General features: G+C 38.2%; 1 protein-coding gene and 1 pseudogene across 28 annotated transcripts in view; one reads left to right on the forward strand and one right to left on the reverse strand.

Moving 5' to 3' along the window:
- SUGCT (succinyl-CoA:glutarate-CoA transferase) overlaps window positions 1-13,475 on the forward strand; it is a 782,676-nt gene that overhangs the window by 84,272 nt on the left and 684,929 nt on the right. The window lies entirely within an intron of this gene.
- LOC110132136 (mitochondrial intermembrane space import and assembly protein 40 pseudogene) lies at window positions 12,585-13,159 on the reverse strand (annotated as a pseudogene).

The following is a 13,475-nucleotide window of genomic DNA, read 5'->3' on the forward strand; positions in this document are numbered from 1 at the left end:
TAACCTAGAGTCCTTGTGTGGACAGATTTTTCATTCACAAGTAATTGCATTCAAAGTCCATAGTGTAGTTCTTTGAGACATCATTTATTGATGAGAAATGAAAGTTAAATGAAGTAGTTAAACTTATAGGATAGAGAAAGTCCTCACGAGTTCCTGTTTTGTTGTTTCTAGGTATGACTTACCTAAGTCATTCCAGATATAGACAACTCTTGACTGAGTTCTGGAGTTAAGGAACTTAACTTAGTGGATGTGAAAGATGTTTCATCTCAGAAATTAGAGTCACTGATGTTTCATTTAGATTTGTTTCTCTGATCCATTAGCACAGAAGTTATAGAGGAGAAACTATAACTAGGAAACTTTTTCTTGAAGAACAACATGAAGCAAAATAACTTTTCAAATTGTTTCTTAGGCCATTCCTTAAAATATCCCAATTCCCCAACCATCCATTCCATTTTCTCCCAGTCTAACCCTGTTTAAACTCAAGAGGATAGCCAGGCCAGATGATATTTTGGGCATCTCACTGTGGGAGCCAACTCAGAATGATTTAGATGGTATTTAATCACTAGACAAGAAAATAGTATGTTTGGTGTGTTAAGGTATCTTTGAAGACTTGTAGTTTTGTCTACTGTTTAATTTAGCAGGCTCTCAGTGAATGGATTCTTCCAGTTATTTTCTGAAGACGTTTTGGTTTACATTTTTCAGAGTGGTTAAAGTATGTTTCTCTGTAGATACATTCGATTACTTGCCATTCACTTACATTTTGTAGAACAACCTCTCCTACATCAGAACTGATTATTTCTTAGTAACAATGTAGTAGAAATGACAAATCAACTCACACACTTTAAAATTTTGCTTTTGGACTTTCCTGGTGGTCTAGTGGTTGAGACTCTGCATTTCTAATGCAAGGGGTGCAGATTTGATCCCTGGTTAGGGAACTAAGATCCCCCATGCTGTGCAGAATGGACAAGAAATATAAACAAAAAAAAAAAATTTTGCTTTCTAGGGATTGTCTGAAGAGAAGTGATGATGAACATTGGAGTTACGATAATATATGGAGGCAAGATGGTAGTGAAAAGAACAGAAGCTTTGGGGTCAAAATTCCTGAGTTCTAGTTCTAGTTGTACCTTTTGCTCTCTATGACTTTGACAAGTTAATTTATCCACTAAAATGGGGATACTATTGGTACTTGTGAAAGTAAAAGTCACTCAGTCACATCCAGTTCTTTGTGACCCCATGGACTATACTGTCCATGGAATTCTCCAGGTCAGAATACTGGAGTGGGTAGCCTTTCCCTTCTCCAGGGGATCTTCCCAACCAAGGGATTGAACCCAGATCTCCTGCATTGCAGGGAGATTCTTTACCAGCTGAGCCACAAAGAAAGCCCAAGAATACTGGAGTGGGTAGCCTATCCATTCTCCAGCGGATCTTCCTGACCCAAGAATCACACTAGCGTCTCCTGCATTGCAGGCAGATTCTTTACCAACTGAGCTATCAGGGAATCCCTTATAGCACTGATCGGTACTTACAGAATTATTACTGAGAGTTAAATGTAGCCACGTACGTTCAGGCACTTTGAAGAGTGTGAAGTTGTACGTACATGACATTATGCACATCCAGGAGACCTGAAGGTAGTTTCTTACTGGTTTACTAAATACAAAATAGTTAAAAATCCAAACCTGGTCATGAAGGCTTAAGAAAGGCAGTTGAATCCACTAATGTGCTAGAGGCAGTGGATTCAAGGGTCAGTTGATTTGGAGTCTCCTCCCAACCTAGCTTCTAAATGCTTATTACATCTTATACTATTTACTTAACCTAGCTGTTCCTTAGTTTCTCATCTATAACAAGGATTGCGTCCTCCTAAGGGTTGTGCAAAGTTAGTTAGATACTGATTTTAAAGTGTAGTATATAGGATGTTGTGTTCTGTAAGTCTGATATCTCTAAGTTGTTACCTTTAAAGTTTGGAAGGGCAGAAAGCTTTATTATTAGAAAGAAATTCTTAGTGTTAGGTAAGAAAGCATCCATCCATATGGAATCCAGAGAGTGGCACAAGTCAGTTTGTTACATTTTCCCATAAGTTGCCTGATGTGCAGGTGAATTAGGAGAATGGACTCTTTTCTCCCTCATCTTAAATCTTTCTTTACTTCCCTCCTTCTGGCATTCCACTTTATTATGTTTTTGGCTTCTGATTTGTGCTTTGTTGGTGTTGAGAAGGAAGTGTGTGAGTAAGAGATAGGTTAGAACTTTGAGCCTTTTAGGATGTGATTAATAAAAATGTTCCAGGCTCTAGATGAAATATCTAAAAACTTTCTCTTGTTGCTGTAGTGCGTCACAATGCTAACTGTCTTTTCTCTGTCTCGCCAGGGATCTCTTTGCCAATAAGTAGCAGAGGCTGATCTTTTAACACCCGCATGCTTTGCTGCTTCTCTGCCTCCACTGATAAGAGGAATTAACTATAGAATCTTTTCAAATTCTTAAAAGAGGTGATTTTGGTTGGAGGACTCAGTAGAGTCACTAAGTCACACAGGTGATGGATTTTTTGTGTGCCCATTTGTAGGTGAAAAAATGAAGGTGCCTACAGGTAAATCTACAGCTTTGAGTTTCATGTTTCGGCCATTAAACAGAATTTTCTTCGTGTAGAAGAAGTGTTACTCTGTGAAAATTTTTGATTGTCGTTATAAGCATTTTTTTTAGCGTCAGTGAATGGTTCGAGTGGATTACTTATTTGGAACAGGAGGTTCAGACACTGTGTAGTTCCAGACTGTACTCATGAAGTGTGAAGGCAGGGACCGTGGTGACCATGTTCTTCCTATTCATTAAAACCCTTGTGTGATCTGAATATACCATTTTATGTTCTCTGTACTGCTCTGTTTCTACTTAAAGATTCTTTTCCTAACTAGGGCTACAAGACATACTTACAGTTGCTTTCGTAAACAAAATATTACCATCATATTAAGAAATTTAATTTCCTGTTGATTTTTCCCCAAATTGATTTAATTTTAATCCCTCCTTTACCAATCAGTAATCAAAGTCTATGAACTCAAATTTCTAAGGATCTTTTGAATACATACATTCCCTCTTTCCTCTGTCTTGATTGAGGTTCCCATATTGTCTCTCTCCCCTGAGCCATTTCAAATCTTCCTGGAGGGTCTTCTATCACCACCCCAAGTATCTTTAAAAAGTCACATTTATACAGTGTTTTATATTCATAAAGTGCTTTTTTATACAACTTTTCTTCTTTAATCATCATGCCAACTGATGAAGTATAGTTTATTACCAACATTTTACAATTGAGAAAAAATTAACAGAGGCTAAGAACTTTCCAAAGTTTATGCATTTAGTAAATGGTCAAATTCATATTTCAGGAAATAGATCACTGAAAAAACTCATGTGCCCTAGAGTAACAGCAAAATTTTCTGTAGATTACATTTGTATAATGAATGACTCATTGTGAAATAAAAAATATGACATAGAGACATGGATGTATTTAAGAATAACTTTTTATTTTGGAAATGAAACCAATTTCTTTTAAGAAGTTTTAATGTTTTTGTTGTTTTATGAAGTAATTAGGTTGAGTAATATGACTAAGGAGAAAAATGCTTGGTGATCTTTCAAATTTATTGAGTATCTGCCAGCACTGATTTAGAGTTTCTTATGTACTTTTTAACCAGACAAAGTTTTAACAAGTAACTTAGAAAAACAGCATTTTTCCTTTTCCCCTCTCTCCTTTCCTTCTTTTAAAAAATCTATTTCATTTGGCAAACTCTGAAAGTAGTGAGAATAGATATGGGGAAATGAACAAAATGTTCAACACTCTTAAATTGTGTCTGGGAAATAATCTTTTATATTCTTTATTTTTTAATTAAAGAGATTGTGATGTAAAGGAAACAAATGAACACCTTTACAGGTGAATACTTTTTTTTACTGCCTTCTTCTCTAGATTGAATAGTTTTCTAAAAATAGCAGTAAAAATCACAAACATTTCTTCCATTTTGAAACTTTCAAATTTTAGTTTTTAAGGGAATAATTCAGATTTTATGTTTCAAGTTTAAAATTTAAAGACAATTTTATACGTAGAGAAAAGTTGCAAGCATAGCATAGAAAGTTCTATACCCTTCATCTCATTTCCTCTAATGTTAATGCTTTACAAAATCATAGTATTGGGTTGGCCAGAAAAGTTTGTTCAGGTTTTCTGTACTATTTTATGGAAAAATCTGAACATTTTGGTGAACCGAATACAATGATCAAAACTAAAAATTAACAGTGGTATGATACTATTAGGGTTTCCCTGGTGTCTCAGAGGTAAAAAGTATCCACCTGCTAATATAGGAGTTGTTCAGTCACTAAGTTGTATCCAACTCTTTGCAACCCTATGAACTGCAGCACACTAGGCTTCCCTTTCCTTCAGTGTCTTCCTGAGCTTGCTCAAATTCATGTTCATTGAGTCACTGATGCCATCCAACCAACTCATCCTCTGTTGCCCCTCTTCTTCTCTGGCCCTGAATCGTTCCCAGCATCAAAATCTTTTCCAATGAGTTGTCTGTTTGCATCAGGTGGCCAGAGTACTGAAGCTTCAGCTTCAGCATCAGTCCTTCTAATGAATATTCAGGGTTGATTTCATTAAGGATCTACTGGTTTGATCTCCTTGCTGTCCAAGGGACACTCAAGAGTCTTCTCCAGCACCACAGTTTGAAACATCAATTCTTTGGTGCTCAGCTTTCTTTATGGTCCAGCTCTCATATCCATACATGACTACTAGAGCTTTGACTAATGGAAAAACTAGAGCTTTGACTAAAAGAACCTTTATCGGCAAAGTGATATCTCTGGATTTTAATACACTGTGTAGGTTTGTCATCGCTTTTCTTCCAAGGAGCAAGCCTCTTAATTTTCTGTCTGGAGTCACCATCCTCAGTAATTTTGGAGCCCAAGAAAATGAAATCTGTCATTGTTTCTATAGTTTCCCCATCTATTTGCCATGAAGTGATAGGACTGTATGCCATGATCTTTGTTTTTTGAATGTTGATTTTTAAGCCAGCATTTTCACTCTCCTCTTTCACCCTCATCAAGAGACTCTTTAGTTCGTCTTCACTTTCTGCCATTAAAGTTGTATCATCTGCATATCTGAGGTTGTTGGTATTTCTGCTGGCAATCTTGATTCTAGCTGTGAGTCTTCCAGCCCGGCATTTCACATGATGTACTCTGCATATAGGGGCTTCCCAGGTGGCACTAATGGTAAAGAACCCGCCTGCCAATACCGGACACATAGAGATGCAAATTCAATCCCTGGGTCAGAAGGAGCCCCTGGAAGAGGGCATGGCAACCCACTCCAGTATTCTTGCCTGGAAAATCCCATGGGCAGAGGAGACTGGTGGGCTACAGTCCATAGGGTCGCATAAAGTTGAACATGACTGAAGTGATTGAACACACATGCATGCACTCTGCTTGTAAATTAAATAAGCGGGGTGACAATATACAGCCTTGACGGACTCCTCACAGTTCAATTCCTGGGTTGGGAAAATCTCTTTGAGAAGGAAATGGCAACCCACTCCAGTGTTCTTGCTGGGAAATCCCATGGACATAGGAGCCTGGCAGAGTGCAATCTGTGGGGTGGCAAAAGAGTTGGCCACAACTTAGCGATCAAATAACAACAATAACCATGATACTGTTAGCTAAACTGCACATTTCATTCGGATTTACTAGTTTTTCCACTAGTAATTACTAGTAATTCACTAGGATTTACCTAGTTTTTCCACTAATGTTCAGGTTTTACTTGTAATGAGTTTTTAATACATGTGGTAAGAGATAGTATAAGAAAATAACATTGAAACAGTGAGAATGGAGAAATACACAAATGAATATATAAAGTGAGTAACTGGGAGGACTCTTAATATTTTTATATTGTACTTTGTCCTCTAACTATAACTATATGTCTTAACTCTTAAGTAGAATCTTCTTCTTATACCTTTGTTGATGATAGGCATACTTGTTTTAGTTATGTAGGAAGATCATCACAAATCATTCTTAAAAAAGGCTACATTAACTTAATATACTTAAAGCAGTTTCTAAGTGACCATGAAAAAAATCATTCTACCATTGATTGTTAGAATTAAAATTTAGTAAAATAAAAATATTGACTTTCCAAAAGTCTACATATCAGTTTAAACCCACTTCTTCCAATAAATTATAATGAGATTCTAGGACATACTGCTTAACAAGGTCAGTAATGACCCATTTTTTTATGTTGTATTTCTACTTTTTAAATTAAAAAGCACACAAGTTAAATAGACTTGTGTCTATTTATAGATACAAGACAACATATATAGACAAAATATTTTGATGCATATACAACCCTTGTAGTAACAGTGGCTGTGCCTGAATTACCCATTTATCCTCAAATACATTTATTAAGGATTGTGAGTGATGAATTCCTATACCCATTGTCATAAAAAGTTGTTCAATCACTAAATCGTGTCTGACTCTTTGTGACCCCATGGACTGCAGCAATACAGGCTTCCTGTCCTTCATATCTCCCAGAGTTTGCTCAAATTCATAGTTCATTGAGTCAATGAAGCCATACAAGCATCTCATTCTCTGTTGCCCCTTTCTCCTCCTGTCCTCAATCTTTCCCAGCATCAGGGTGTTTTCCAGTGAGTCAGCTCTTTGCATCAGGTGGCCAACGTACCACCCCATTTTTCTTAGATTTGAGAAGAAGAGATGCATTGGCTTGCACTGTCACAGCATTAGGGTTTCAATGGGGCTCTAGATTTGGAGCTCCATTTCAAGCATATACACAGCTCCTTCTCTATTTCTGCCTGATTGCACCTGGGAATACTTAGTCATTTGACAGCCGCAGTGTGGTTCTCTGTGGGGTTTCCTGCCTGCTAAATGGTGATTTATTTTTACTTCCTTATTCCTCTGGCATGCTGACAATTCTTAGATGACAGGAATGTGATTATGAAGCATTTCCAGTGTATGAGCATAGTCATCTCTGAATTACACTGAATATGAATGAGTATGTCTTCTTTAATTATTGTTACCAAACAGCCTTGGATGAAATATAACTTCTAGAGTTCCACTAAGTACATATTCTTTTGTTGTTGTTGTTCAGTTGCCCAGTCATGTCTGACTCCTTGTGACCCCATGGACTGTAGCACACCAGTGCTCCCTGTCCCTCACCATCTCCCGAAGTTTGCCCAAGTTCATGTCCATTGCATCGGTGATGCCATCCAATCTCATCCTCTGATGCCCTCTTTTTCTTCAATGCAAGAGACATGTTCTTCAGCAGGCCTTTAAAAAGATTTTTAAAATTAATTTGATTTTTATTTATGTTTATTTTTCTGCTTTAATTACCAGCATCATGATGGTATTAATATTTAAACAATGAAACAGCTTTATGGAGACATAATTCATGTACCATACAATGTATCTATTTAAAGTGTACAATCCAGTGTTTTGTAGTATATTCACAGAGTTGTGCAATCAATTTTAGGACATTTTTATCATCCCCAGAAGAAACTCTAGGCCCATTAACAGTACTCCCTATTCCTTCTTGCTCACAGCCCCGGGTTCTACTTTTTCTCTCTATGGATTTGCCTATTATGGCTGTTTCATAAAAATGATATATAATGTGTGACATTTTGTGACTGGTTTCTTTCTCTTAGCTTAATGTTTTCAAAATTCTTCCATGTTGTAGTATGTATTAGTTCTTCATTTCTTTTTATTGCCTAAAGTATCCTATCATATAGCTATACCACACTTTATTTACCCATTTTTCAGTTGATGGACATTTGCGTTACTTCCACTCTTAGGTTACTATGAACAATGCTGCTGTGAAAATTTGTGCACATGTTTCTTGGGAGAACATATGTCTTCGTTTGTGTGTGTTAGTTGCTTAGTCGTGTCTGACTCTTTGAGATCCCATGGACTGTAGCCCTCAAAGCTTCTCTGTCCATGGGATTTTCCAGGCAAGAATACTGGAGTGGGTTGCCATTTCCTTCTCCAGGGGGTCTTCCAAAGCGAGGAATCGAACCCAGGTCTCCTGCATTGCAGGCAGATTCTTTACTCTCTGAGCCACTGGGGAAGCCCCATATGTCTTCATTCTGTGGGTTAAATACCTAAAAGTGAAATTGCTGGGTCATGTGTTAACTTGCCAGTCTTTTTTTTCACAGTGACTACACCATTTTGGGCTTCCCAGGTGGTGCTAGTGGTAAAGAACTCACCTGCCAATGCAGGAGATGTAAGAGATGCGGATTTGATCCCTGGGTTGGGAAAATCCACTTGAGAAGGGCATGGCAATCCACTCCAGTATTTTGCCTGGAGAATCCCTATGGACAGAGGAGCCTCGTGGGCTACAGTCTGTGGGGTGGCAAAGAGTTGGACATGACCGAAGCAGCTGAGCACGCATGCAGCATGCGCACCATTTTACAACCCCACCTGCTGACACTTTTATTATTTCTCTTTTTCATGATACCCACTCTTAGTGGGTATGATACGGTATCTCATTATGTTTGTTTGTTTGTTTGTTTGTTTAATGTTTATTTGGCTGCTTTGGGTCTTAGTTGCAGCATGCAGGATCTTTTTAGTTTTGGCATGCAAACTCTTAGTTGTGGCATGTGGGATTTAGTTCCCTGACTTAGGGGTCAAACCTGGCCCCCCTGCACTGGGAGGGCAGAGTCTTAGCCAGTGGACCACCAGGGAAGTCCCTCTCATTGTGGTTCTGATTTGCATTTCTCTGGTGGCTAATGATATTGAGCATCTTTCAATGTGCTTATTAGTCATTGGTATATCTTCTTTGGAGAAATGTGCATTTAAACCCTCCGCTTATTTTTTAATTGGGTTGTCTCTTTATTGTTGAGTTGTAAGCTCATTGTGGTTTTCATTTGCATTTCCCTGATGGCTAATGATGCTGAACATCTTTTCATATGCTTTGTGACCATTTGTATATCTTCTTTGGAGAAATGTCTATTCAATTCTTTTCCCATTTGAAAAATGGTTGTCTTCGTATTGGGGCTTCCCTGGTGGCTCAGATGGTAAAGAATCTGCCTGCAATGCAGGAGACTTGGGTTTGATCCTTGGATCAAGAAGATTCCCTGGAGAAGGGAGTAGCATCCCATTTCAGTATTCTTGCTTGGAGAATTCTACAGACAGAGGAGCCTGACAGGCTACAATCCATGGGGTCACAGAGAGCTGGACATCACTGAGCTACTAACGCTTCCACTTTGTCTTCTTACTGAGTTGTAAATATTCTTTATAAATTCTGTTTATAAGTTTCTTACCAGATATGTGAGTTGCAAAAACCTTCCTCCATTTTTTAATCTATTCATTTCTTTGTTTACTTTGAAACACATGTGACTCTTATTTTCATCTTGTACGGTTTATCTTTTTTTCTTTTGTTGCCATTGAGTGAGTGAAAGTTGCTTAGTCGTGTCAGACTCTTTGTGAACCCGTGGGCTATACAGTCCATGGAATTCTCCAGGCTAGAATAAAGCAGTGGGTACCCTTTCCCTTCTCCAGGGCGTCTTCCCAACCCAGGGATCAAACCCAGGTCTCCCGCATTGCAGGCGGGTTCTTTACCAGCTGAACCAAATAGGTGTCGTATCTAAGAAATCAGTGCCAAATTGAAGATCATGGGGATTTACTCCTATATTCTTTTTTTAAAAAAATAGGTTTTAGCTTATATGTTTAAATCTATTGTCCATTTAGAATTAATTTTGTATATAGTGGGGCTTTCCTAATAGCTCAGTTGGTAAACAATTTGCCTGCACTGCAGGAGACCTGGGTTCGATCCCTGGGTTGGGAAGATCCCCTGGAGAAGGGAAAGGCTACCCACTCTGGTATTCTGGCCTGGAGAATTCCAAGGACTGTCTAGTTCATGGGGTCGCAAAGAGTTGGACAGGACTGAGCAGCTTTCACTTTCACTTTATGCGTCGTGTGAGGAGGGAGTCCGGCTTCATTCTTTTCACCATTTCTTGAGGACAGTTTCTGAATTATACCTGGTATGCTTGTCAGAGTTGAAGGTGAGAGTCTCCATCGTCTGTGTTTCTGCCTGTGCCATCCATGCTGTCTTGCTTACAATAGCTTTGCAGTAAGTTTTAAAATGGGAAGTGTGTGTCCTCCAACTCTGTTCTTCTTTTTCTAGATTGTTTTGGCTATTCTTTGTCCCTGAGATTTCCATATTAATTACTTTCAGCAGAAAAAGACACCTAGGATTTTGATAGGTGAAATTGCACTAAATCTGTAGATCAATTTGGGGAGTATTGCAATATTAACAATTTTGAATCTTTTGAATCATGACAGTGAGGTGTCTTTCCATTTATTTAGATCTTTAATTTCTTTCAACCATATTTTGTAGCTTTCAGAATATGTTTGTATTTTTTTATTAAATGTATTCATATTTTATTTTTCTTGATGCTATTGTAAATGAAATTGCTTCTTAATTTCATTTTTGGTTTATTTATTCTTTACTGTGTAGAAAAAAGATTAATTTCTCTATGGTGCCTTATATCTTGCAAACTTGCTAAACTCACTTATTTGTTCTAAGAATTTTCTTAGTGGCTTCCTTTGGATTTTCTGTGTAAATAAGTATGTCACCTGCAAATAAAGTTAGTTTTATTTCTTTCTTTCCAGTCTTTTCTTTTTTTTTTCTTTTTCTTCCCTAACTGCGCTGGTTAAAACCTACAGCATAATGTTTAATTGAAGTGATGAGAGCAGACATCCTCATCTTGTTACTAATTTGGTCTTTCACCTTTAACTATGACTTAACCTTTTCTTCACATTTACCCTTTAAGGGCTTGAAGAATCTTCTTCTATTCCTAGTGTTTTGGTGTTGCATATTTTATCATGAAGGGTTTTGAGTTTTATCTTATGCTTATGTTGACTGTTGTAGTTCAGTCGCTAAGTTGTGTCCACCTCTTTGTGACCCCATTGACTGCAAACATGCCAGGCTTCCCTGTCCTTCACCATATCCCTGAGTTTGCTCAGATTCATGTCCATTGAGTCAGTGATACTATCTAACCATCTCATCCACTGCTGCCTCCTTCTCCTTTTGCCTTCAGTTTTTCCCAGCATCAAGATCTTTTCCCATGAGTCGGCTCTTCACATCAGGTGGCCAAAGTATTGGGGCTGCAGCTTCACCATCAGTCCTTCCATTGAGTATTCAGGATTGATTTCCTTTTTTCCTATTTATTCTTTAGTCAGTTTCAGTAGTTTATATCTTTTTAGAAGTTTGTCCATTTCATCTAGTCTATCAAAATTGTCAGTGTATAATTTTTCATTTTATTTCCATATAATACTTTTTATTTCTGCAAGTTGTTAGTGATGTCCTTCTTTCATTCCTGATGTTAGTAATTTGAATAGTCTCCTTTTTTCTTGGACGATTCAGCTAAAAGTTCATCAGTTTTACTGATCTTTTTAAAGAGCCAACTGTTTGTTTTGTTGATTTTCTCTATTGGGATTCTATTCTGCATTTCATTATTTTTGTTCTAATGTGTATTATTTCCTTCCTTTTGCTTGCTTTAGTTTAGTTTGCTCTTTTTCTGATGTGTTAAGGTATAAAACTAGGTAACTGATTTGAGATCTTTCTTTTTTTTTATATTGGTATTTACAATTCTAAATTTCCTTCAAATATTGCTTAAGCTGCATCCATAAATACTGGTATGTTGTGCCTTTATTTTCATTCATCTTGAAGTATTTTCTAATTTCTTATATGATTTCGTCTGTTACTGGTATTTTGGGAGTACATTGTTTACTGTCCACATAGTTTTGAGTTTCTCAAATATGCCTGTTATTGACTCTAAATTCATTTCATTGTGATCTGAGAGCATATTTTGTATGAACTCACTCACTTAAAGTTTATTTTAGCTTGTCTTATGGTCTAGGATATGGTCTGTCCTAGAGAATATTCCATGTGCACTTGAGAATGTGCATTTTATATCTATTAGATATACCTGGTTTATAGTATTGTTTAAATTTTTTATTTCTCTTTCTAATCCTCTGTCTAGTTGCATTGTTCACTATTCACATTTCAGTTTTGACATCCCTACTAGTGTTCCTGAAGGGTTTATTTCTCTCTTCCAATCTTTAACTTTTGCTTTTTGTATTTTGGTGGTTCAATTTTTGGGTGCATGTATGCTTTTGTTATACTTCTTCATGCATTGATCCTTTTTTAACTATAAAATCTCTCTGTTTTTCTCTGGTAGCTTTCTTTTTGTTTCTTTTAAAGCCCATTTAGTCTGATATTCATATAGTCACTCCAGCATTCTTATGTGTGTTTGCATGATATATCCATTCCCATGCTTTTATTTTCAGCCTATTCATACCTTTGAATCTAAAAAGTGTCTGCAAGTTTCTTCACTTAAAAACAAAACTCTTTTATTTTATTTTATTTTATTTTTTTGTTTTCTGGTTGCTGAGATGATTCAGCACGTCATTTCCAAGTGGCAAAATTCAGGACAATCTGAGGACTCAAAAGTGGCAGCTACATTCACCAGCAGGTTCATGTGAGACACACATACATACAACCCCATTTTTCAGTGTATATACAGCAAGGGGCCAAGACCCCCAATCAGCACAGTAGCTTATTTTGTACGTTACAGTGCACAGAACAACGGAGGGAAAAGACACTTTCTTGGAGAGGTTCGTCTGGTCTCTGAAGGCGGCTGGAGCCCAGTGCCCCGGCCATCATTAGCTCGATGCGCTGCCTCTTTGGTTGCACTGGCCTCGGAGGCAGCTGCTTCCTGTAAGGGATCTGCTGGCTTCTCCTCCTCCTCCTTCTCCTCCTCTTCCTGGGGGTAGAGGTCTGGGTACTTCTGCATGCACTCCTGCATGGCCCGGAACTGGTCCACACAGTCTGACCCCTTGACATCCTCCTTGCTGTAGTGGAAGCAGGAGAAGGCCGCTTTGAACTGTTCCCTGCACCAGCCACTGGCCATCCCCCCAAGGCATGGGCAGTTCCAGTTGATGTCTCCGTTTGGCAGGATCAGTCCATGCTCCGCGTACGGATCATTGGGGTCGTCGGCCACCAGCTCTGCGTTGCTTGGAGTCTCGTGGTCTTCTTTGGTCACAAATATGATTCGATCCTTCCCTTCCTGCCCGCAGTAGGCCATGATGCAGCCCGGCACTCCGACCTCGCCGCGATCGCGGTGGCGGCCTCACGCCGTGACCTCTCCGCTGGGGGGCAACAAAACTCTTAAAAAAAAATTGGGTTATAATTGCTTTACAATGTTGTGTTAGTTTCCGCTGTACGACAGTGTGAATCAGCTGTGTGCACACACATACCCCTCCCTCTGGAACCTCTCTCCCCTCCATCCACCACCCTAGGTCTTCACAGAGAGCAAGCCTCTTTAAATTAGTATTTCATTAAATTTATTTGGCACAAATTGTCATTTTTCAACAGTGGCAATTTTGTTTCTAATATATGGATGACAATGGTCAAACATCTCACCATTATGCTGGATAATGCAATGATGTTTTTAGAATAT

The sequence above is a fragment of the Odocoileus virginianus genome, chromosome 1 (assembly GCF_023699985.2).
Source record: "Odocoileus virginianus isolate 20LAN1187 ecotype Illinois chromosome 1, Ovbor_1.2, whole genome shotgun sequence".
NCBI classification, from domain to species: domain Eukaryota; kingdom Metazoa; phylum Chordata; class Mammalia; order Artiodactyla; family Cervidae; genus Odocoileus; species Odocoileus virginianus.